Below are 22,090 nucleotides of genomic sequence, written 5' to 3'. Positions count from 1 at the left end.
CTTGAGGCTTATTATATTCTCTGTTCAGCACTTTCTACTCTGCTTCCCCACTTCATTGTTAAATTAGTCTTTTACCTTCTTGGGAAGCTGGGACTACTTTAGGGCTGTTTAAACTAAGAAGCACAGTGGAAGGCTTGACTCTGCGGTGTTCCCTCTGGAAGTTATAAGAAGAACCAGACTAATGACAATGACAGTAATATCAGCTAAAGTTTATTGTGCAGTTACCATGCATCCAGCACTATGTTACATATATATTTTACATAGATCACCTTCTGTGACTTCCTATACCTTACAAAAATCTTATTAGCCACACTTGGAGGAAATTAAGATTAACAAAGTTAAGCATCATATCAGAGGTTGTGTGGCAGCAAGTAGCAGAGCCTGCACTGAACTTAGTCCAAACCCTTTGCCTCTTCACTTGAAACTGCTTTCCAAGAAGACTTGAGGTGATTCTGCCCTGCTTTTCGGTATTTCAGCTATTAAAGAGGAATAAGAGGGACACCTGGGTGGCTCAGTCACGCGTCTAACTTCAGCTCAGGTCATGATCTCATGGGTGGTGAGTTTGAGCCCCATATTGGGAACTGCACTGACAGTGCAGAGCCTGCTTGGGATTCTCTCTCTCCCCCTCTCTCTTTGCCTGGCCCACTTTCTCTCTCTCTCAAAATAAATAAATAAACTTAAAATTTAAAAAGAGGAATAAGAGAATTCTCTGGAACAGAATCTCCTAATACAGTATTTTTCAATGTTGAGAAATGTATAAACCTCCATTTCAAGGTGAAAACAATTCTCAGATCCCTGGATTGACTTATATCAACTTAGATTGTTACACAAATCTGGATATAAGCTCCTTGTGCATAGAGCTCTTTTTCAACTATAAAATCAAAATAAGAATAAATACAATCACAAAGCCAATAAAGTTCAAAAGCAACACCATAATGTGACAGCTGATATGTTACCAAAACTAAATTGCAGCTTACATTAAGTAGGTACTGACCTCTGCCACATAGGTTCACTTGACTTTAGCCCATCTTTACTATCATGTACTGTGTATCTTCTCAATTCCCTTACCACTTTTCTCAGTTTGAAATAACTGCAGAATCTTTTGCAGTGTGCTCTATACTCAATGCATCGTTTCCATATCATATCCGTGCTGCTTGTTGCCAACAAGATCATAAATGCAAACCCAGGCACTGAAATCAAGTAGCAGCTATACGTTTGCTTCTATTGATTTTATGTTTAGGTTATCATAATAAAAACATGATTTAAAAAATTGTTATAGGACCTCAGTTTGACAAACCCTGTTTGTTTGTTTTTAATTTTTTTAAGTCATCACTACCGCACTGCACAACCCAGAGATGAATTGTTGCATGCTCTACTGACTGAACCAGCCATGCGCCCCAAACCCTGTTTTAATAAATGTGTCCAGTAGGAGGTTGTTCCTGAAGAGCAAGGGATGGAGAGCAAATATAATGACCTTCAGAAGGTTAAAATGAGGTGGTGGATGGCAGTCCATGTTTTAGCTTCTGTCCATGGTGAAGATTCTTTCTCATACATAGGTGTTTATAACCTTGTAGTTCCTTCTAGCCACACATAAGAGCTTCTCTCATTGAAAGCAGGATTTCCTTCCCATTGTTACAGTGTTACTGTTTTTGTTACTAGGTGACATGGGTCAATAAACTCAGAAGGCCTAATTATTAACCCATACATTCTCTCTCTTCCCCTCCTTTTCTTTTTTTCTTTTCTAAAAGAAAATAAAATCTCTGGGTGTAATCTCTACACCCAGCATGGGGCTCTGATTTACAACCCTGAGATCAAGAGTTGCATGCTTTGCCAGGTGCCCCCCCTCCTTGTTTCTATTTAACCCAGGGTTAAGCCACATGAAGTCCATCAGCTGCACCCCACCCTCATCCCTCCTTCTCCTCTATCCTCTATTTTTTTTAAATGTCTGGTCATTTTGGGTTTACTTCATGGTCATCAGTTATATTCTCCCTCAATTCCACTGTCCTGCGTCACTACTATTTTCTGTACTACCAGCCTGAATAGGCCTAATCTTGATAAAAATATATTATCCCCAGACTGCCAGGTGGTAGAGGAAATTATATAACTGCTCTGTCAGGTTGCTTTTTTTTTTTTTTAAGAGAGATGGGGAGGTTGGGGGTAGGGGAGAAGGGCAGAAAGAGAGAGTCTTAAGTAGGCTCCAAGCTCAGCCCAGAGCCCAACAAAGGACTCAGTCCCATGACCCTGGGATCATGATCTGAGCCAAAATCAAGAGTGGGATGCGCAACTGACTAAGCCACCCAGGTGCCCCACAATCAGGTTGCTTTTGGTTACAGTTAACAGAAAACTCAGATTGGCTTAAATAATTGAGGGAATGTATTGGCTTAATAACTGAAAAAGCCAGAGTTGGGACAGGCTTCAAATGAAACTCAATCCAACTACTTAACAGCGGCACCTAATTTCTTTTTATCTTTCTAGTTTTCTTTCAGTTAGTTTCATCCTAAAGTTGTATCATCCTGAGGCCAGGCCAAGATGGCTTTTGTTATATACTGAATTATGTCTCCCTAACCCTGCCCCAATTCATGTGTTGAAGCCTAGCCCCCAGTGTGACTGTATTTGGAGACACTGGCCCTTATCAAGGTAATAATAGTCAAGTGAGGTCATAATGACAAGGACCTAATCCAATAAAACTATGTCCTGGGGCACCTAGGTGGCTCAGTCAAGCATCCAACTTTGAGACTTTGACTTCTTCGACTTCGGCTCAGGTCAGGATCTCGCTGTTCCCAAGTGAGAGCCCCCCCTGTCAGGGAGGGCCCCATGCTCACAGCTCAGAGCCTGGAGCCTGATTCAGATTCTGTGTCTCCCTCTCTCTGCCCCTCCCCTACTCTCACTCTGTCTCTCTCTCGCAAAAATAAATATTTTAAAAAATTTAAAAAACAACATTTGTGTCGTTATAAGAAGAGAGACACTAGAAAGACATCTCTCTCCCCACATGCACATGGAGGACACCACTGTTCCAGGCCAGCAAGAGATTCCTCACCAGAAACCAACTCTGATACCACCTTGATATTGAACTTTTAGCTTCCAGAACTATGAGAAAATAAATTTCTACTTTTTAAAACAAATTTTTTAAATGTTTCATTTATTTCTGAGAGAGAGAGAGCGAGAGAGAGAGAGCCGGGAGTGGGGGGTCAGAGAGAGAGGGAGACACAGAATCTGAAGCAGGCTCCAGGCTCGGTGCTGTCAGCACAGAGCCCAACGCGGGGCTCAAACCCATGAACTGTGAGATCGTGACCTGAGCCGAAGTCAGATGCTTAACTGACTGAGCCACCCAGGCACCCCTAAATTTCTTTTTAAGCCATCTAGTCTATGATGTTTTAAGGCAGCCTGAGCTAACTAGTAACAATTTTTAGCAGCTACAGAGCATCATGCTTCCTCTTTCATACATAACAAGTAGGAGAAACCATCTTTGTCCCAAAATCTCTAGCAGTAGACCTAAGATGCACTGTTGAACAGATTTAGTCACATACTTACCTCTAAACTAATCACTATGCCCATAGGTTTGGAATGTGGATGACTGGCTTAGCATAGGTTAAACAGTTCACCGCTAGTTTCAGCCAGGTCTCCTGTGGCTTCTCTATAAACTCAAAGATCTCAAACACACAAGCTATTTATTAGAGGGGAGTGAGTGCTCAGGAGGCCACCAATAAATGATCACTAATTTGAGTCACAACTTCAGATGGGCCAATTAGCTGTTGGCATTCCATTATTCAAATGTTGTTAGTTTTCTTTTCCATTTTTTTTTCTCTGTTCCTTCCTTTCTCAAGTTCCCTACCTTGCAGCCTTTTACTTCATAAAGAAGAGAGCATTGGGGATTGGGGGGCAGGGGTGCCTGGGTGGCTCAGTCGGTTAACCATCTGACTCTTTCTGCTCAGGTCATGATCTCATCGTCATGAGATTGAGCCCCACATCGAGTTCCACTCTGGGCATGGGGCCTGCTTAAGATTCTGCCCCTCCCTCTGCCCCTCTCCCTCAATTACACATACTCTCTCTCTCTCTTTCTCTTTCTCTCTCTCAAAAAAAAATTTTTTTAAGTTATTAAGAAGAGAGCATTGGGAAAGGACTCATTGAACAATCTTCCCTTCCACTACAAACTCACCTGTTCTCACTCATCAGAGGATAAGATTGTTCTTGACATCTTACATGGCTAACTTGTTTTTGGTGTATTAATTCCCCTCCCTGCCTCTCACTTCTTAAACCTTGTTTGTCAACCATCCCTCTCTTTCCAGTATTTTCAGTCTGTTTTTTTTTTCACTATTAGGTTTTTTTCTCATTCTACAAAGATACTCAAGATTCTTTGCAACTTAACAAATAACTCTTCTTTGATCTAGGTGACACCTCAAGATGTAGCCAGTTCTCTCTTTTCCTTTCCACTGTCTATAAGACTAATCTCTATTCACTACCTCCCCTACTCCATTGACCTACTTATTTCTCAACTCTGCCTTCTGCTGGAAGAGCCAGGATCAACAAACTTTGATAAAGGTCATCATTGATCTCTGCTTCCAAAACCTGCTATTTTTAGTTTCTCTCTTTTAGGATTCTTTAGTATTTGATCACAGAAGCTGACTCCTCTTCCTCTACCCATCTCCTAAGTGTTATATTACTCTGAGTTCCAGCTGTCTCATTTTTTTCTCTTGGTCAATTCATCATGACTTCAGCCACCACCTGGAAACCAGTGATCTATCTCCCAAATCTACATCTCTAGTTCCTACCAATTACCTAAATTCATATTGGCAATATCCATTTAAATATACTGTGGGATCCTTAAAATTTGTCATGTGCGAACTGAAACTACTGTCTTCTCTTCCCTACCACCGTCCTACCATTGTCTACCTTTTTTTTTTTTTTTTTCTGAATTCTATCTTAAATAGTCTCATCCTTTACCCAGCTACCCAAGCCAGAAACTGTGTTTCATGTTTGGATTCATCCTGCATATTTGGCTTCATCCTGCCTTCACACCTTGTAATTTCAAAAAAAAAAAAAAAAAAAGAAAGAAAGAAAGAAGAAAAAAAGAAAAAAAGAAAGAAAGAAAGAAAGAAAAGAAAAATATCTATTGGTTTTGACTCTAAAGTATGTCTTGACTTGGCCCCTTCCTTAATTTTCATGCTACTGTCCTCTCTGGCTCCCATGATCTTTGACAAATTTTTATTGTGTGGAGCCCTCATTTAATCAATTCTTTGTAGGAGTGGTTCTCAATCATTGATGTACACCAGGATCATATATGAATTTTAAAAGCTATACATGCACAGGGGCACCTGGGTGGCTCAGTTAGTTAAGCATCTGACTTAGCTCAGGTCATGATCTCATGGTCTATGTGTTCTGTGCTGACAGCTCAGAGCCCAGAGCCTGCTTCTGTTGGGGTGCTTCCCTCTCTCTCTGCCCCTCCCCCACTCATGCTCTGTCTCTCAAAAATGAATAAACGTTAAAAAATAAACATTAAAAAAATTGTAAAGGAAAAAAATGATACATACACAGTCCCAGAGCTTTGATTTTCACTGGTCTGGTTCAGGGCCCCATGTTTGGTAGTATATAACCATTATAGCAATCTTTATAGAATACAAATCTGGTCATGTTACTCAACTGTTTAAAACTCTTCAGTTGTTGTCAATGCCTGTAGAAAAGCATTCAAACTGCTTAATTTGGTGTAAAGATTCCTCACTATCTAACTCTGGCCTGAATTTCCAGCCTTATAAACAACTCCCCACCCCCATCTGACCTTCACATCATAGGGTGTAAGCATACAAAGTTAAATAATTAATTTATTTTTAAAAGTTTTTAATATTTTATTTCTGAGAGAGAAAAAGAGAGAAAGAGAGAGAGAGCATGAGCAGGGAAGGTCAGAGAGAGTCGGAGATACAGAATCTGAAACAGGCTCCAGGCTCTGAGCTAGCTGTTACCCTAGAGCCCAGTGCAGGGCTTGAACCCATGAACTGTGAGATCATGACCTAAGCTGAAGTTGGATGCTTAACTGACTGAGCCACCCAGGCACCCCACAAAGTTAATTTTTTAAATAAACTTTTAATTTTATAACAGTTTTAGATTTATAGAAAAATTGTAAAAATAGTATAGCTACCATATACCAAGTTTCTCCTATTGTTAACATCTCATATTCGTATATTAGTCACAATTAATGACCCAGTATCAATACATACTGTTTAAAGTACATAGTTTACTCGGATTTCCTCAGTTTTCACCTAATATCCTTTTTCTGTTCCAGGATCTCAGTCAGGACACCACATTGCATTTAGTCGTCATGTCTCCTTACGTTCCTCTTGGCCCTGACAGTTTCTAAGATGAACTTTTTAAAATATTTTTATTTTGAGAGAGAAATAGAGTGTGAGCAGAGAAGGGGCAGAGAGAGAATCTCAAATGGGCTCTGCCAGCACAAAGCCGGACACAGGACTCAATCCCACAAACTGTGAGATCATGACCCGAGCCAAAATCAAGAGTCCGAAGCTTTACCAACTGAACCACCCAGACACCCCTCAGATTAACTAGCTTTTTGATAACCTTGATGCTTTTAAAGAGTATTGTCAGGTATTTTATAGAATGTTCCTCAAATGAGGTTTGTCTGATGTTTTTCTTATGATTAGGCTGGGGTTATGGGTTTGGGGGAGGAAGAAGAATACAGAGGCAAAGTGCCATTCTCATTACATCATATCAAAAATACGCTCAGTCAGCTGAGTGTCTGAGTCTTCATTCTGGCTCAAGTCATGATCTCGCGGTTGGTGGGCTTGAGCCCCAAGTCGGGCTCTCTGCTGACAGCATGGAGCTTGCTTAGGATTCTCTCTCTGCCTCTCCCTCTCCCTCTCTGCCTATCCCCCACTCATTATCATTCTCTCTATCTCTCTATTAAAATAAATAAATATTTTTAAAAAGTGCATACTATCAACATGACATCAGTGTTGGTGTTAACTTTGATCACCTGACTGAGGTAGTTTCTCCACTGCAGAGTTAACTTTCTCCCCCTTTCCATACTGTACTCTTTAGAAGGAAATCACTCTATGCAGCCTGCATTTAAGGAATAAGTTACTGTCCACCCCCTTGAGGATGAAGTATCTACATAAATTATTTGGAATTCTTCTGCATGGAAGATTTGTCTCCTTTCCTTCATTTATTTATTTAATCAATCATTTCTATCCATATGGACACACGGATATTTATTTTATTTTGGGGGGTGGGTTATAGCCCAAAACTATTTTGTTGTTCATTGCGTTTCAGCTTTGGCCCGTTAGGAGCTCTTTCAGTTGGCTCACAGGTCCCTCTAACATACCTCTTTCATTGTGGGGTTTGGGATTTTGTTTTGTTTAATTTTTGAGCACTTCCTTACTTTTTGGCACTTATAAGATGCCCCAAACTCATTTTGTGTATTCCTTGCCCCAGTCCTAGCATCAGTCATTTCTCCAATGAGTCCTAGTTCCTTTTTATTAGACAATGGTATTAGAAACCAAGATCTGGGCTTGTTGCTCCTGGGATGTGGTTACTTCTAGGCCTTCTCAGCAGAGTAAGGAAATGTATGTATATATACTAACTTGCTAACATGTATATACATATCTACAAATATTTCTATATGTGACGTCTGTATTTATATAAAGCTAAACATGAGTTCATACTGATGATTCCAATTCTAATCCATTACCACATGTACCATTCCAAGCTTCTACCCTCATTTGTTCATAACCTTCCATTCCCAGTGAGAAACCTGGTTCCCACAATCTACTATTTTTTCTTAATTGTTCAATTCCAGTGTATTTAAAAAATTTTTTTTTATGTTTTATTTCTGAGAGAGAGAGAGAAACTCCGTATGAGCATGGGAGGGTCAGAGAGAGAGAGGGAGACACAGAATCAGAAGCAGGTTTCAGGCTCTGCGCTGGCTGTCAGCACAGAGCCCGACATGGGGCTCGAACCCACAAACCGTGAGATCATGACTTGAGCCAAAGTCGGACGCTTAACCGACTGAGCCACATAGGTGCCCCAATTCCAGTATATTTTTATAGTGGCTTCAGAATTGTTAACCCTTTTTCGATTGGATTACAGTGCTTATTATACTTCTTGCCTTTAATTTTAAAGACTAACTCATTTTCAAAGCTACTTTATTAGCATCGTTTTCCAAATAACTTTTTATTTCCTGAATGTACCATATGCTGTCACACTTTTTTGCCTTTTATTGTGCCAATCCCTCTGCCTGAAATGTCCTGGCTTTTATCCTCATCTCCTTGGAATATTGCCACTCATTCTTCTAGACCCAGTGCAGATTTTGCCTCCACAAGGAAACTTTCCCTGGCCACTACCAATAGACTTTAATCATTTATTCTTCTCTGCTCTAATAACACCTTATACCCACCTTTACCACACATGTGTCAGGACTCTGTTTGCATCTCATTCTCCTTCACTAATAAGAAGGATGGTAAGATCCTTGAGGCCGGAAGCCAAATGGATTTGTCCCTGGATTGCCAAGACTTAACAGTAGTGGGTATTATATGTTAGAATCCTCTTGGATGAAAAATAACAGAAAACCTAATGGTGGCTAAACTAAATAAGGACTTATTTTTCTTACCTAGCAAGAAGTCCAGGGGGAATGTGGTAACTAATATCAGTTTACCTGTTCAGGGCTGCCATCAAGACTCAGATCCTTTTCTTGCTTTGTACATAGCATTGCATCTAAATTCAAGAAAGAGGTAGGGTGAGTTTGTGGCAGTAAGATATCCTCTGCCCCCTTTCCCTCTGTAGGGAAGCAAAGACATTAGCTCCTTAGCAGGCTAAGTTCTAGTCAGCTAGAACTTGGTGCTTCATCTCCTCCAGCTGTAATAGAAGCTGGAAAGGTGAGTTTTTAGGAAGACTAAACTTTTGAATAAGAACAAGATGTTGGAATAATCGCAAATGCTCCAAGTAATCACAAGACCCCAAGGAGATCAGGGGTCTGTTTCCTATTGGTTAGAAGGCCTAAGGATAGAAGACCAGTCCAAGAAGACTCTTCAAGACAAGAGGAAAAAATGAGTTATCCAAGTGGGAACACAGGTAGAATGCACGGGTTCATCTTTTGTGGAATCTAACATACTCTGGACACCCACTCTATAATCCTAGAAAATTCTATATTCCTCTCTGGAAACTTTCATTTTGTCTTTTCTCATGTAGAAATTGTACCATTCCTGTGAATTCTACTTTTTATTCTTTGGCCCCTTTTCTGTTGTGCCTTCTGTGGTATTGCAGTCAGAATTTCCCCTGATAGTCCGTGGTGCAGTTTGCCTTGCTTTTTTTGCAAGTTATAACTAGTTGTAGTTCTTTAAAATAGAATGTACACAGTGCTATAGCTTCTGCCTACCTAACTTCCATGTTCTTTTGAAATTATGGAAATACTTTCATTTGGACACTTTTATTCACTAATTCTGTATTTCAGGTTTTTTTATATCTAACATCCATTTATTATTTGAAGTCTTTATAGTATTCCATTCTGTAGCAGGGAAGCGTTATTGATACATTAGTCCAAAATATGACCTCTGCCATCTGCTATACCTAGGGATAGAGACCTTTGCAATCAACAGAAGAGCAGAAGTCTCACTAACGATGAACTACATCTGTCTCACCCATCTGCATTTTTTACTAGAACTTGTCAAGACTGACAGCACATAAAGTCCACCAAATCTGATTGATGCCTCCAGAAGTTAGTGCACACAAATGTGAAATGCCAGGTGGAGGAGTTAAAACAGATTTCATTCTGGTTAAGCATAAGGATTTTGGAAACAACTTCCAGACTAAGTAGACTGGTATATCCTTCAGATATTTAGGATCGAGGCTGCTTTAAGTTGGGTTGACATGAAATCTCTTAAATAACTTGAGTCCCAATTGCCCCTAATGAGTACATGGTGTGGCACCCTTTTAAGGGTGGTCATAGTGAGCAGACACTGAGCATGAGATTTCCATTTTGAAGCTGCAGAGTGACTGATATCATGGTGTGATCAAAGTGCTCTGCAAACACTTACTGTAATTATTGTTGTTGTTCTGTTCTTACTAATGGCCTTATTTATACCCTGAAATTATAATCATCCAAAGAAAGATTAAAACAAGATGTATAAGTTTTCTGAGCTGTTTGCCTCACAGATGGTCACCCTTGGAGTTCTCAGAAATTGCCAGGGTTAATTGAAGCTTTAGTTTTCACTGCAATGTAGTTGATACTTAAGTGTTTCTTACCTGTCGGCTTTCACTATCCAAAAACAGTACAACAATAGCACTTTAATTTGCTCTCATTAATGCTAGCCTCTCAGGTAATGTTAGTGCAGTTTTATCTAGATGGTGTTTGTTCCTCTGAATGAAACCTTTGTACCAGCCTCCCAGCTGAGAAGAAAAGCTAAACAGTTACAAAGGTAAAAACACAAATGTCTCACTAATTTATTTATTTAAAAGATGCTCAGAATCCAGGCAACATCAAAGGGGAGTTAACTTTTAAGTGGAGGGCAGGCATTTAGTGTATGATTAACAGCAGTTTCTTTTCCTGCAATTTCAGTTAGCTGAGACAACTGGGAATCATTCTTGGGGAGCCTAACAAATAGTTTTTGCTCAGAGCCAGCTGAGTGCTCCAAGGATAACTGTTATAGATTCACACAAACAGCAGCACTATTTGCTCTAGTTCTTTGGTGCTCTTCTGGTAGTATTGAGATGTGAGAAAGCAGTCTTAGGATCAAGCTTAGATAGAAGAGAAGTAAGTCTTCCTTTGCCTCTACTCCTCAGCTGTGTAAAAGTAGGCTAGTGAAAACAAAATGGGTGTTAAAATGTTCCATTATTTAGGTGATACAGGAGCTCTTTGCCTGTATCTTGAGATTTGAGTATTGGAAAAAGAATAATGATGCTTTCCCAAATCTGGGGACTAGTGTCTCCCACTGGAATTGCTTGTTATTTAATAAAGGCCCAAGAGAAGATACAGAATTGCAAAAGATGAAGGAGGAGAAGGAATTCTGGGCCTCCTTAAATCAGTGACAGCAAATTAGCAAATTAGAGAATCAGTGCTCTAATCCTTCTTGCTTGCAAGTGTGATGTAAAGAAGTAGAAGGCAAATGGGTGAATTATATGTATGTGAATAACAAAGATGTAAAAATAAACCACAACAAAATATAGAGCATGGACTCTCCAATTAGACTGCTTGAGTTCAAATAAAGCCTCATCAATTATGGGGTTGGGTGACCTTAAACATGTTAGTTTTATGTCATCCTGTATAGGTTATTCCTCTGTTATGTTGGATATAAAAATAGTGTCCTATGCAAAAACAGACACTCAGATCAATGGAACAGAATAGAGAACCCAGAAATGGACCCACAAATGTATGGCCAACCAAATTTTGGCAAAGCAGGAAAGAATATCCACTGGAATAAAGACAGTCTTTTCCGCAAGTGGTGCTGGGAAAACTGGACAGCAACATGCAGAAAAATGAACCTGGACCACTTTCTTACAACATACACAAAATAAACCCAAAATGGAGGAAAGACCTAAATATAAGACTGGAAGCCACCAAAATCCTCAAGGAGAAAGCAGGAAAAAACCTCTTTGACCTTGGCTGCAGCAACTTCTTACTCAGCATGTCTCCAGAGGTAAGGGAAACAAAAGCAAAGATGAACTGTTGGGACCTCATCAAAACGAAAAGCTTCTGCACAGTAAAGGAAACAATCACCAAAACTAAAAGGCAACTGATGGAATGGGAGAAGATATTTGCAAATGACATATCAGATAAAGGGTTAGTATCCAAAATCTATAAAGAAGTTATCAAACTCAACACCCAAAAAAACAAATAACCCAGTGAAGAAATGGGCAAAAGACATGAATAGACACTTCTCCAAAGAAGACATCCAGATGGCTAACAGACACAGGAAAAGATGGGTCAACATCACTCATCATCAGATAAGTACCTATCAAAACCACAATCAGATACCACCTCACACCTGTTAGAATGGCTAGTATTAACAGATCAGGCAAGAGATGTTGGCAAGGATGCAGAGAAAGAGGATCTCTCTTGCCCTGCTGGTGGGAATGCAAACTGGTGTAGCCAATCTGGAAAACAATATGGAGATTCCTCAAAAAATTAAAAATAGAACTACCCTATGACACAGCAATTGCACTACTAGGTATTTATCCAAGAGATACAGGTATGCTGTTTTGAAGGGGCACATGCACCCCAGTGTTAAGAGCAGCACTATTGACAATAGCCAAAGTATGGTTGGAGCCCAAATGTCTGTCAATGGATGAATGGATAAAGATGTGGTATATATGTACAATGGAGTATTACCCATCAATCAAAAAGAATGAAATCTTGCTATTTGCATTTATGTGGCTGGAACTAGAGGGGATTATGCTAAGTGAAATTAGTTAGAGAAAGACAAATATCTTGACTTCACTCATATGAGGACTTTAAGATACAAAGCGGATGAACATAAGTGAAGGGGAGCAAAAATAATATAAAAAGAGAGAGGGAACAAAACATAAGAGACTCAAATATGGAGAACAAACAGAGGGTTACTGGGGGGATGGGCTAAATGGGTAAGGGGCATTAAGGAATCTACTCCTGAAGTCATTGTTACGCTATGTGCTAACTAACTTGGATGTAAATAAAAAAACTAATTACTTAAAAATTTAAAAAATCGTGCCCTATGATAGAGAAATAGAGGTTAAATAAGATAATACATGTAAAGTGCTTAGAATAGGGCCTCACACATGGCAAATACTTAACTTTTTTATTAGTTGAGATTTCCATGAAAGATAAATTGGGATCAGTGCTTTTACTTCCTCAAAGATTTTTTTCAGTTTTCAAAATTTAGTATGGAGTATTTCCTTCAACTGAAATTATTCTTTTTATTTAAAAAGAATATAAAACTATTATTCTACAAAAATTAAATTTACAATTATTTAAGAAATACTTTTTTATTTCTTAATGAAATATCCTTCTACATCTTACATATTCTGATAGAATATGGTATAGTTTGTTGGTATGGTAAAACATATGGGTGAATCATTGTGAAAAGAACTCCGTTTTAGTAGAAAGCAAAGCATCTAGTCAAAATTGGAGGTAGGACAGAGATCTTCCTTATATACCAAAGCTTCTGTTGCTATGTACATGTGATGAGCCCAGCAGAGTGGTATTAAAACTATCTTCTCCTTGGCTTGTCATTACTACAAGTGGAACCTGAGGCATTTTGTACATTTGTGCTTTTCCTTGCATTCTGAAATAGGTCCACACTTAGCTGTATCTAAGCTGGCAGAAAGTCTGTCAGCATTTCATGGCATACCTCTGTATACTTACAACTAGTAAGTATAAAAATGTTATTGGTAATGAAATTCTGGCACTCTTATGTTTATATGAGCTTCAGTTCCTTTTTGGATCTGTTCCTCAGAGATTTCTTTAGCCAATTTACTACTTATTACTGAGTCATGGCATTGGAATCTCAGAGGGCCATGGCCCTGAAGTCATGCTCATTCTGTTTCACTTTGACCTTGACAGGACTTGATAGATAGAACCACTATACGCTGGTGAGCTGCAAGTGGGAACCTACAGGCAAAATAACTAAAAGAAATACCATTTGATTATATGGAGTAGAATTTGATATGGCAGAATTAGTTAGAGCTAAATTAAATGAAGGGTGAAGACCACAAAACTCTTCAGGTGCTTCCAACAGTAAATAAAACTTTCTAATCACCAAACAAGGATTTGTGAAGATTTTTGTTACCTTCATTTTTCTCTACTCTGAACTGAAGAAATTCAAACTAAATATCAGCCTTAGCAATTAAAGCGCAATAAAACGTGCCTAAAAAACTCTTACCTAGGTTTCTCCCTTTTAGATATCCTCAAGTTTTATTTCTGACTAACACTTGATAACTTGAAACTACAATGAGAAGCACTAAAGTCTGTGAGAAAAGCTGCATTGTAACAGTGTGGCTAATATTCAAACCTGTACTTCATACAATTGTACTACTTATCCAGGTTGTGCTGGCCTCATAAAAGAAAATGATAAGTGTTTGCCTCTCTATTTTCTGAAAGACTTAGTGTAAGATTGTGTTATTTCTTCCTTAAGTGTTTGATATTCATTAGTGAAGCCATTGGAGCTTGTAGTTTTCTTTTTTTTTTATTGTGATAAAATATATATAAAGTTTACCATACCATTTTAATCTTTTTTTTTCAGTTTATTTATTTTGATAGAGAGCATGCACATACATATGCATGTGTGCAAGTGGGGTAGGGCAGAGAGAGAGTCCCAAGTGGGGCTCAGTCCATGAACTGTGAAATCATGACTGGAGCTGAAATCAAGAGTTGGATGTTCACTGATTTGAGCACGCAGGTGCTCTCCATTTTAATCTTTTTCAAGTATACAGTTCAGTGGCATTAGGTATACTCATGTTGTTGTGCAAATATCACAACTGTCCATCTCTGGAGCTTTTTCATTTTCCCCACCTGAAGCTGTATACCCATTAAACAGTTACTCCCATCCTGGTATCCCACCACCATTCTACTTTCTGCCTTTATGAATTTTTAACTACTCTAGGAATTTCATATAAGAAGAATAATACTACATTTGTCCTTTTATGACTTGGCTTATTTCACTCAGCATAATTTCTTCAGGACCCATCCGTGTTGCAGCATGTGTTAAAATTCCCTTCTTTTTAAATGCTGAATAATATTCCATTTTATGTATATGTTATTTTGTTTATCCATTTATCTTTTGGTGGACATTCAAGGTTTTCCATCTTTTGTCTATTGTGAATAATGTTGCCATAAACATGGTGCACAAATATCTCTTCAAGTCCCTGCTTGCACTTACTTTGGATATACATTCAGAAGTAGAATTGCTGGATTGCAGGTAATACCATGTTTAATATTTTGAGGAATTGCCATACTGTTTTCCACAGCATCTGCACCATTTTACATTCCCACCACCAATGCACAAAGATTCCGATTTCTCCACATCCTTTTTTAAAATAATAGCCATCCTAATAGGTATGATGTTTGTTTTGCTTTTAATTACAAATTTAATTTGTTTAGTAAATTTAGGGCTATTTAAATTTTTTTTCATGTGTTGTTTTGGTAAATTATTATTGCCAAATTGTAGTTTTGATGGCATTTATCTTATCTAATAAGTGGAATATAATTTTTTGTAATACTTCCCTATTAGCTTTTCAACATCTGTAGGGTCTGTGGTGATGTCTCCTCTTTTATTCCTGTTATTGGAAATTTGTGGGTTTTCTTTTATTTTTTATTTTTTTCATGTCAGATATGTGCTGAAGTCATAAGAAGGTGTGAGGGATGCACAACAGCGTGAACACCCAATCTCATGCTTATGAACTACAAAAGGATCCAGAAATTTGTGTTTTTTAAACACAAATGTTGGAGATTAGTCTTGCCAGAGGCTTATCAATTTTAATCTTTTCAAAGAATCAGGTTTGAGTTTGATTTTCCCTGTTTTGTCCATTTAATGTTTCATTGATTTCTGCCTTTATTTTTTTAATGTTTTATTTGTTTGTTTAAAGTATTTATTTATTTTGGAGGGCGAGAGGTAGAGAGCACAAGCAGGGAAGGGGCAGAGAGAGAGAGAGAGAGAGAGAGATACAGAATCTGAAGCATGCTCCAGGCTCTGAGCTGTCAGGGCAAAGCCACTGGGGCTCAAACCCACAAACCTGAGATCATGACCTGCGCTGAAGTCAGACGCTTAACTGACTGAGCCACCTAGGAACTCCAGTGTTCTATTTATTTTTGAGAGAGAGAGACAGGTATGTTGCGAGCAAGGGAAGAAGGGCAGAGAGAGAATCCAAAGCAGGCCCCCAGCTCCCAGCTGTCAGTAGAGCTGCTATGTGGGGCTCGAACTCAGGAAATGTGAGATCATGACCTGAGCCAAAGTCAGACACTCAACCTACTGAGCCACCCAGGTGCCCCAATTTCTGCCTTAGTTTCTGTTGTTTCCTTCTTTCCACTTACTTTGCATCCAGATTACTATTTTTCTAGATTCTTAAGATTGAAACTGGATCATTGATTTGACATCTTTCTTACTTTCTAGCATTTAAAACTATTAATTTTCCTCTAAACTTATCTGCATTCTATAAATTTTGATATTTTAAGATTTCATTGTTACTTAGTTCAACATATTTTCTAATTTTCCTTAGGATTTACTAACTCATGTAAATGTATGTGATTTAGATGTGTGTGAAAATTTGGGAAATTTTCTAGGTATCTTATTATTTGAAGTTTGGATTAGGAAATCAAGAACCAACAATATGCACTTTAAATACAAACACAAATTCATTTAAAATATATATACAACATGTGAAACACTGCATAAGACAGCTGGTAGGATTATATTAATATTAGACAAAGTAGACTTCAAGAAAATAACTATTAACAGATCTCAGGAGGAATATTTATTAAATAGCCAGTTCATCAAAAATATTAACATTAAATATTGTTAATGGCCAGAAATCATACTCTGTATGATTTTAATACTTTGGAATTTACTGAGACTTGTCTTATGGAGCAACATATGTGGTCTGCCCTGGCAGATATTTCATGTTCACTTGAAAAAAATGTGCATTGACAAACATTCTCAACAAGATACCAGCAAACCAGATCTAACAATACATTAAAATAATTATTCACCATGATCAAGTGGGTTTTATTCCTGGGATGCAGGGCTGGTTCACCATCTATGAATCAATAAATGTGATACATCATATTAATAAAAGAGGATAAGAACCACATGGTCCTCTTAATAGATGCTGAAGAAGTATTTGACAAAATACAGCATCATTTCTTGATAAAAACTCTCAAAAAAGTAGGGATAGAAAGATCATACCTCAAGATCATAAAGGCCAAAAACAAAAGGCCCACCCCTAATGTAACCCTCAATGGGGAAAAACTGAGAGCTTTCCCCCTAAGGTGAGGAACATGGCAAGGATGTCCACTCTCACCACTGTTATTCAACATAGTGTTGGAAGTCCTAGCCCCAGCAATCAGATGACACAAAGAAATAAAAGACATCCAAATCAGCAAGGAGGAAGTAAAACTTTCACTCTTTGCAGGCAACATGTACTCTATGTGGAAAACCCAAAAGACTCCACAAAAAAACCTGCTAGAACTGATACATGAATTCAGCAAAGTTGCAAGATATAAAATCAGTGTACAAAAATCAGTTGCATTTCTATACACCAATAATGAAACAGCAGAAATAGAAATCAAGGAATCAGTCCCATTTACAATTTCACCAAAAACCATAAAATACCTAGGAATACACCTAACCAAAGAGGTGAAAAATCTATATACTGAAATCTATAGAAAGCTTATGAAAGAAATTGAAGAAGACACAAAAGAATGGAAAAACATTCCATGTTCATGAATTGGAAGAACAAATATTATTAAAATTTTGATACTACCCAAAGCAATTTATGTATTCAATGCAATCCCTATGAAAATAACACCAGCATTCTTCACAGAACTAGAAAAAACAATCCTAAAATTTTTATGGAACTGAAAAGACCCCAAGTAGCAAAAACAATCCTGAAAAAGAAAACCAAAGCTGGAGGCATCAAAATTCTGGACTTCAAGCTATATTACAAAGCTGCAATCATCAAGACAGTATGGTACTGGCACAAAAACAGAGACACGTAGATCAATGGAACAGAATAGAGAATCCACAAATGTATGGCCAACCAATCTTTGACAAAGCAGGAAAGAATATCCAATGGAATAAAGACAGCCTCTTCCGCAAGTGGTGCTGGGAAAACTGGACAGCCACATGCAGAAAAATGAACCTGGACCACTTTCTTACAACATACACAAAATAAACTCAAAATGGAGGAAAGACCTAAATATAAGACAAGAAGCCATCAAAATCCTCAAGGAAAAAGCAGGAAAAAGCTTCTTTGACCTTGGCTGCAGCAACTTCTTACTGAGCATGTCTCTGGAGACAAGGGAAACAAAAGCAAAGATGAACTGTTGGGACCTCATCAAAATGAAAAGCTTCTGCACAGCAAAGGAAACAATTAGCAAAACTAAAAGGCAACTGATGGAATGGAAGAAGATATTTGCAAATATCATATAAAGATATGATAAATCAGATAATATATACATATTATATAAAGATATGATATATCAGATAATATATACATACAGATATATACATATCAGATAAAGGGTTAGTATCCAAAATCTATAAGAAGTTATCAAACTCAACACCCAAAAAAACAAATAATCCAGTGAAGAAATGGGCAAAAGACATGAATAGACACTTCTCCAAAGAAAACCTCCAGATGGCTAACAGACACAGGAAAAGATGCTCAACATCACTCATCATCAGAGAAGTACCAATCAAAACCACAATGAGATACCACCTCGCACCTATCAGAATGGTTAAAATTAACAAATAAGGCAACAACAGATGTTGGCGAGGATGCAGAGAGAGGGGAACCCTTTTGCACTGCTGGTGGGAATGAAAACTGGTGCATCCCTCTGGAAAACAGTGTGGAGTTTCCTCAAAAAATTAAAAATAGAACTCTACAACCCAACAATTGCACTACTAGGTATTTATCTAAAGGATACAGGAGTGCTGTTTCAAAGGGGGCACATGCCCCCCAATGTTAAGAGCAGCACTATTGACAACAGCTAAAGTATGGTAAGAGCCCAAATGTCCATTGTCATATGAATAGATAAAGAAGATGTGGGGTGTGTGTGTGTGTGTGTGTGTGTGTGTGTGTGTGTGTGTGATGGAATATTACTTGGCAATGAAAAAGAATGAAATCTTGCCATTTGCAACAACATGGACGGAACTAGAGTGTATTATGCTAAGTGAAATAAGTCAGTCAGAGAAAGACAAATATGTGATTTCACTCATATGTGGAATTTAAGAAACAAAACATGAACATAGGGGAAGGGAAGCAAAAATAATATAAAAACAGAGAAGGAGACAAACCATGAAAGACTCTTAAATATAGGGAACAAACTGAGATTTGCTGATGGGGTATTCGGTGGGAGGTGAGGGCATTAAGGAGCACACTTGTTGGGATGAGCACTGGGTGTTATATGTAAGCAGTGAATCACAAATCTATTCTGAAATTATTATTACACTATATGTTAACTAACTTGGGTTTGAGTTTAAAATAATAATAAATCTTTAAAAAATAAAAATAAAATAAAACAGAATCCTTACTCTCAAAACATCAAAATCTAGAGGGTCAAATCATGCAAATATACACAAAAAGTTAACAAGTTAATGCCTCCTGAGTGATGTAGTCTGGTAGATCCCTCAAGAGTCAGGGGATGATATCTCTGCATATTGGGCTGGCCCAGGACAATGAGTAGAGAAGGTGGGACTGGGTTATAAGGGATCCATTAAGATGCAAGAGTAGGTAGGGCAAAGGGCAAAGAGGAAGAGGAAGAGCACTCCAGGCAGGAAGAAATCATTAGCAGGAAGGGAAGAAACACTCTAATAGAAAGGAAAGAAAGGAAAAAAAGAAAAAAAGAAAAAATGTGCATCAGCCGTTATTAGGTATAGTGTTCTTTCTATGTGTCATTTAGGTCTAGTTGATAATGTTTAATTCTTCCATATCTTTATTGATTATTTGATAGTTTGTTTCTGAAAGTTCTTTTTATTACTGGGAGAGGGGTATCAAAATCTCGAAGAATTACTGTGAATTTGTTAATCTACCCTTTTAAAAAGTTTTGTTCATTTTTGCTTCATGTATTTTGAAGCTCTGTTATTATGTACATGCACAATTAGGATTGTCTTTCTTGATAAATTGGCTCATCACTATTAAATGTCTCTTTTTATCTCTGTAATAGTCTTTTTGGGGTTTTTTAGTCTACCCTGTTATTAAATAACAAAAATTCCACTGAGTAAATTTTAAAGATCCAGTTGGCTTTATTAACCAATTCACAAATCAGGCAGCATTCCCTCTAGCAAGTAGAAAGGAGGTCTAATGTGCTACAGAAAGGAAAAGGTAAAGAAGGAGTGGAAAAAAGGAAATTATTAGCAAAGAGTCCATTGTTTTAGACAAGGTTGCCCTCCTAAGGGGAACTGAAAGGGTGTTTCAGTAAAGTCTCTAGTGCTGACCAGGAAAGTCTCATGGTGACTGTTTAAAGGTTACATTTCTGGGGGGTTAAAATTATAGTTAGGTTAGTTATGAAGTCTTATTTTACTGACTTAAGGCCTTAACCTAAGTGATGCCATTTGGGCCTATGGTTTTGTTTGTTGCACTATTAATATAGCTCCACAAGTTTTTCATGCAGGATTTGCTTAGTATCTTTTTATTTTATTTTTTTTTTCTATTTTTATGTTGAAAGTGCTTTTCTTATAGACAGTATGTGGTTGAGTCTTGCTTTTTCATACAAATTGACAATCCATGTCTTTTAATTGGACTCTGTTTACATTTAATGTAACTATTGATATAGTTGGGTTGAAATATGCCATGCTAGGGGTGCCTGGGTGTCTTAGTCGATTAAGCATCCCACTCTTGATTTCAGCTCAGGTCATGATACCAAAGTCGTGGGATCAAGCCCTGCATCAGCCTCTGTGCTGAGTGTGTACAGGCTGCTTAAGATTCTCTCTCGCCCTCTGCCTTTCTCCCCTATTTGCAAGCTCTCTCTCTCTCTCTCTGTGCTTCCTTTCCTGCCTGTTTCGGGTGAATGGAATATTTTTGGCTATACTCCTTTGTTTTATTTCAAATAAAATTCCTACTTGGGGCTCCTGGGTAGCTCAGTCAGTTAAGCGTCCCACAGTTAATTTCAGCTCAGGTTATGAGCTCACCTGAGTTTGTGAGTTCAAGCCCTGCATCAGGTTCTGTGCTCACATCACAGAGCCTGCTTGGGATTCTCTCTCTCCCTCTCTCTCTGGCCCTCCCCTGCTCACACTCACTGCCTCTCTCTCTCAAAATAAATTAATAAACATTTCAAAAAATACTACTTATTCATGCAGTTTCATGTATTTTGAAGCTCTGTTACCATGTACATGCACATTTAGGATTGTATGTCTTGGTAAGTGCAAATAATATATCAGTTAAACTGATATTCAAATTAGGGTATGCCGAAAGTTAAAAGAGAGTACATAAAGAGAGTAGAGCACTCTGGTGGCAGAAATCAGCTTCCTGTACCAGAATTCTGTCTGGGGTTGACCTTGCCCATCTTTTCTTTTCCCATCACAAAATGAAACCAAGACCTAGTAGACATTAAGCTAACATGATGCTTATAACTTAAGACACACACTTTTAAATCATTGTAATCAATGTAACTGATTAGCTGCCTGTGTACGCCACACTCTCTGTCATGTCCTTCTTCCGTAATGTATGCTGCTTAGAAGCCCAACTGGAAAATATGAAGTCGTTTCCTTCTAACGAAATTTATGTCAGAGAAGTACATTTTTGTATTATCAGTCAAACAGTTGCTTCATGAGCAGCTTAGTGCTGCCCTTAGAAGCTTGCAATTTACTTAAGAAGGCATTTATATAATTTTATTATGTATTTTTCTATATTGTATTTATTATATAAATGTATCACATTTATATAATAAGAAAGATAAAGAGCAATACAAGGCTGTGTATAACTGTTACAGATAATAAATAAATGAGGTAAAGATGTTTATGTAGTTAATTAAAGAAAACAAGCTGCCTAAACAGCTGCCTATAGAGATTCTTGATTGAGTATAGTGAGAGAAACTCATATCTTTCCTCTTCCTCTTCTATATAGATAGATATAGATAAGTATCACATGATTATTTGAAGATTGAAATTTCCTTTTGATTTGGCGTTCCTGGGTGGAAAACGTTTACATCATTTTACGCTTTTGAGCATGAATTGCCTCTCTTTCTAGGTGTAATCAGTTTCTACTCTTCAGCATACAGATTTTATGAATAATATTCAGTGCAGAAAGAGCTCTAAAAATAATTGTGCAGGTAGGGTTTTGTTAGTCTTACATGGAACACAGGCAGGAGAAAAGAACAAAGGCACATCAGAGGAAACGTAGTGGTAGGCAGAACATTTAATTTCATTTGCCTCCACCAAAGAGCTTGCATTTAGCAGAGAAG

The 22,090-nt window shown here is 37.9% G+C and overlaps 1 protein-coding gene and 1 pseudogene across 3 annotated transcripts in view; one reads left to right on the top strand and one right to left on the bottom strand.

Moving 5' to 3' along the window:
* The window catches only part of METTL8 (methyltransferase 8, tRNA N3-cytidine), a 123,409-nt gene that overhangs the window by 21,116 nt on the left and 80,203 nt on the right, over positions 1-22,090 (top strand). The gene's annotated exons all lie outside the window — the stretch shown is intronic.
* LOC144220885 (small nucleolar RNA U13) lies at positions 15,297-15,385 on the bottom strand (annotated as a pseudogene).

Source organism: Crocuta crocuta, unplaced genomic scaffold (assembly GCF_008692635.1).
Source record: "Crocuta crocuta isolate KB4526 unplaced genomic scaffold, BGI_CrCroc_1.0 scaffold219, whole genome shotgun sequence".
Lineage (NCBI taxonomy): Eukaryota > Metazoa > Chordata > Mammalia > Carnivora > Hyaenidae > Crocuta > Crocuta crocuta.
This window is presented reverse-complemented; position numbering and strand designations above follow the sequence as displayed.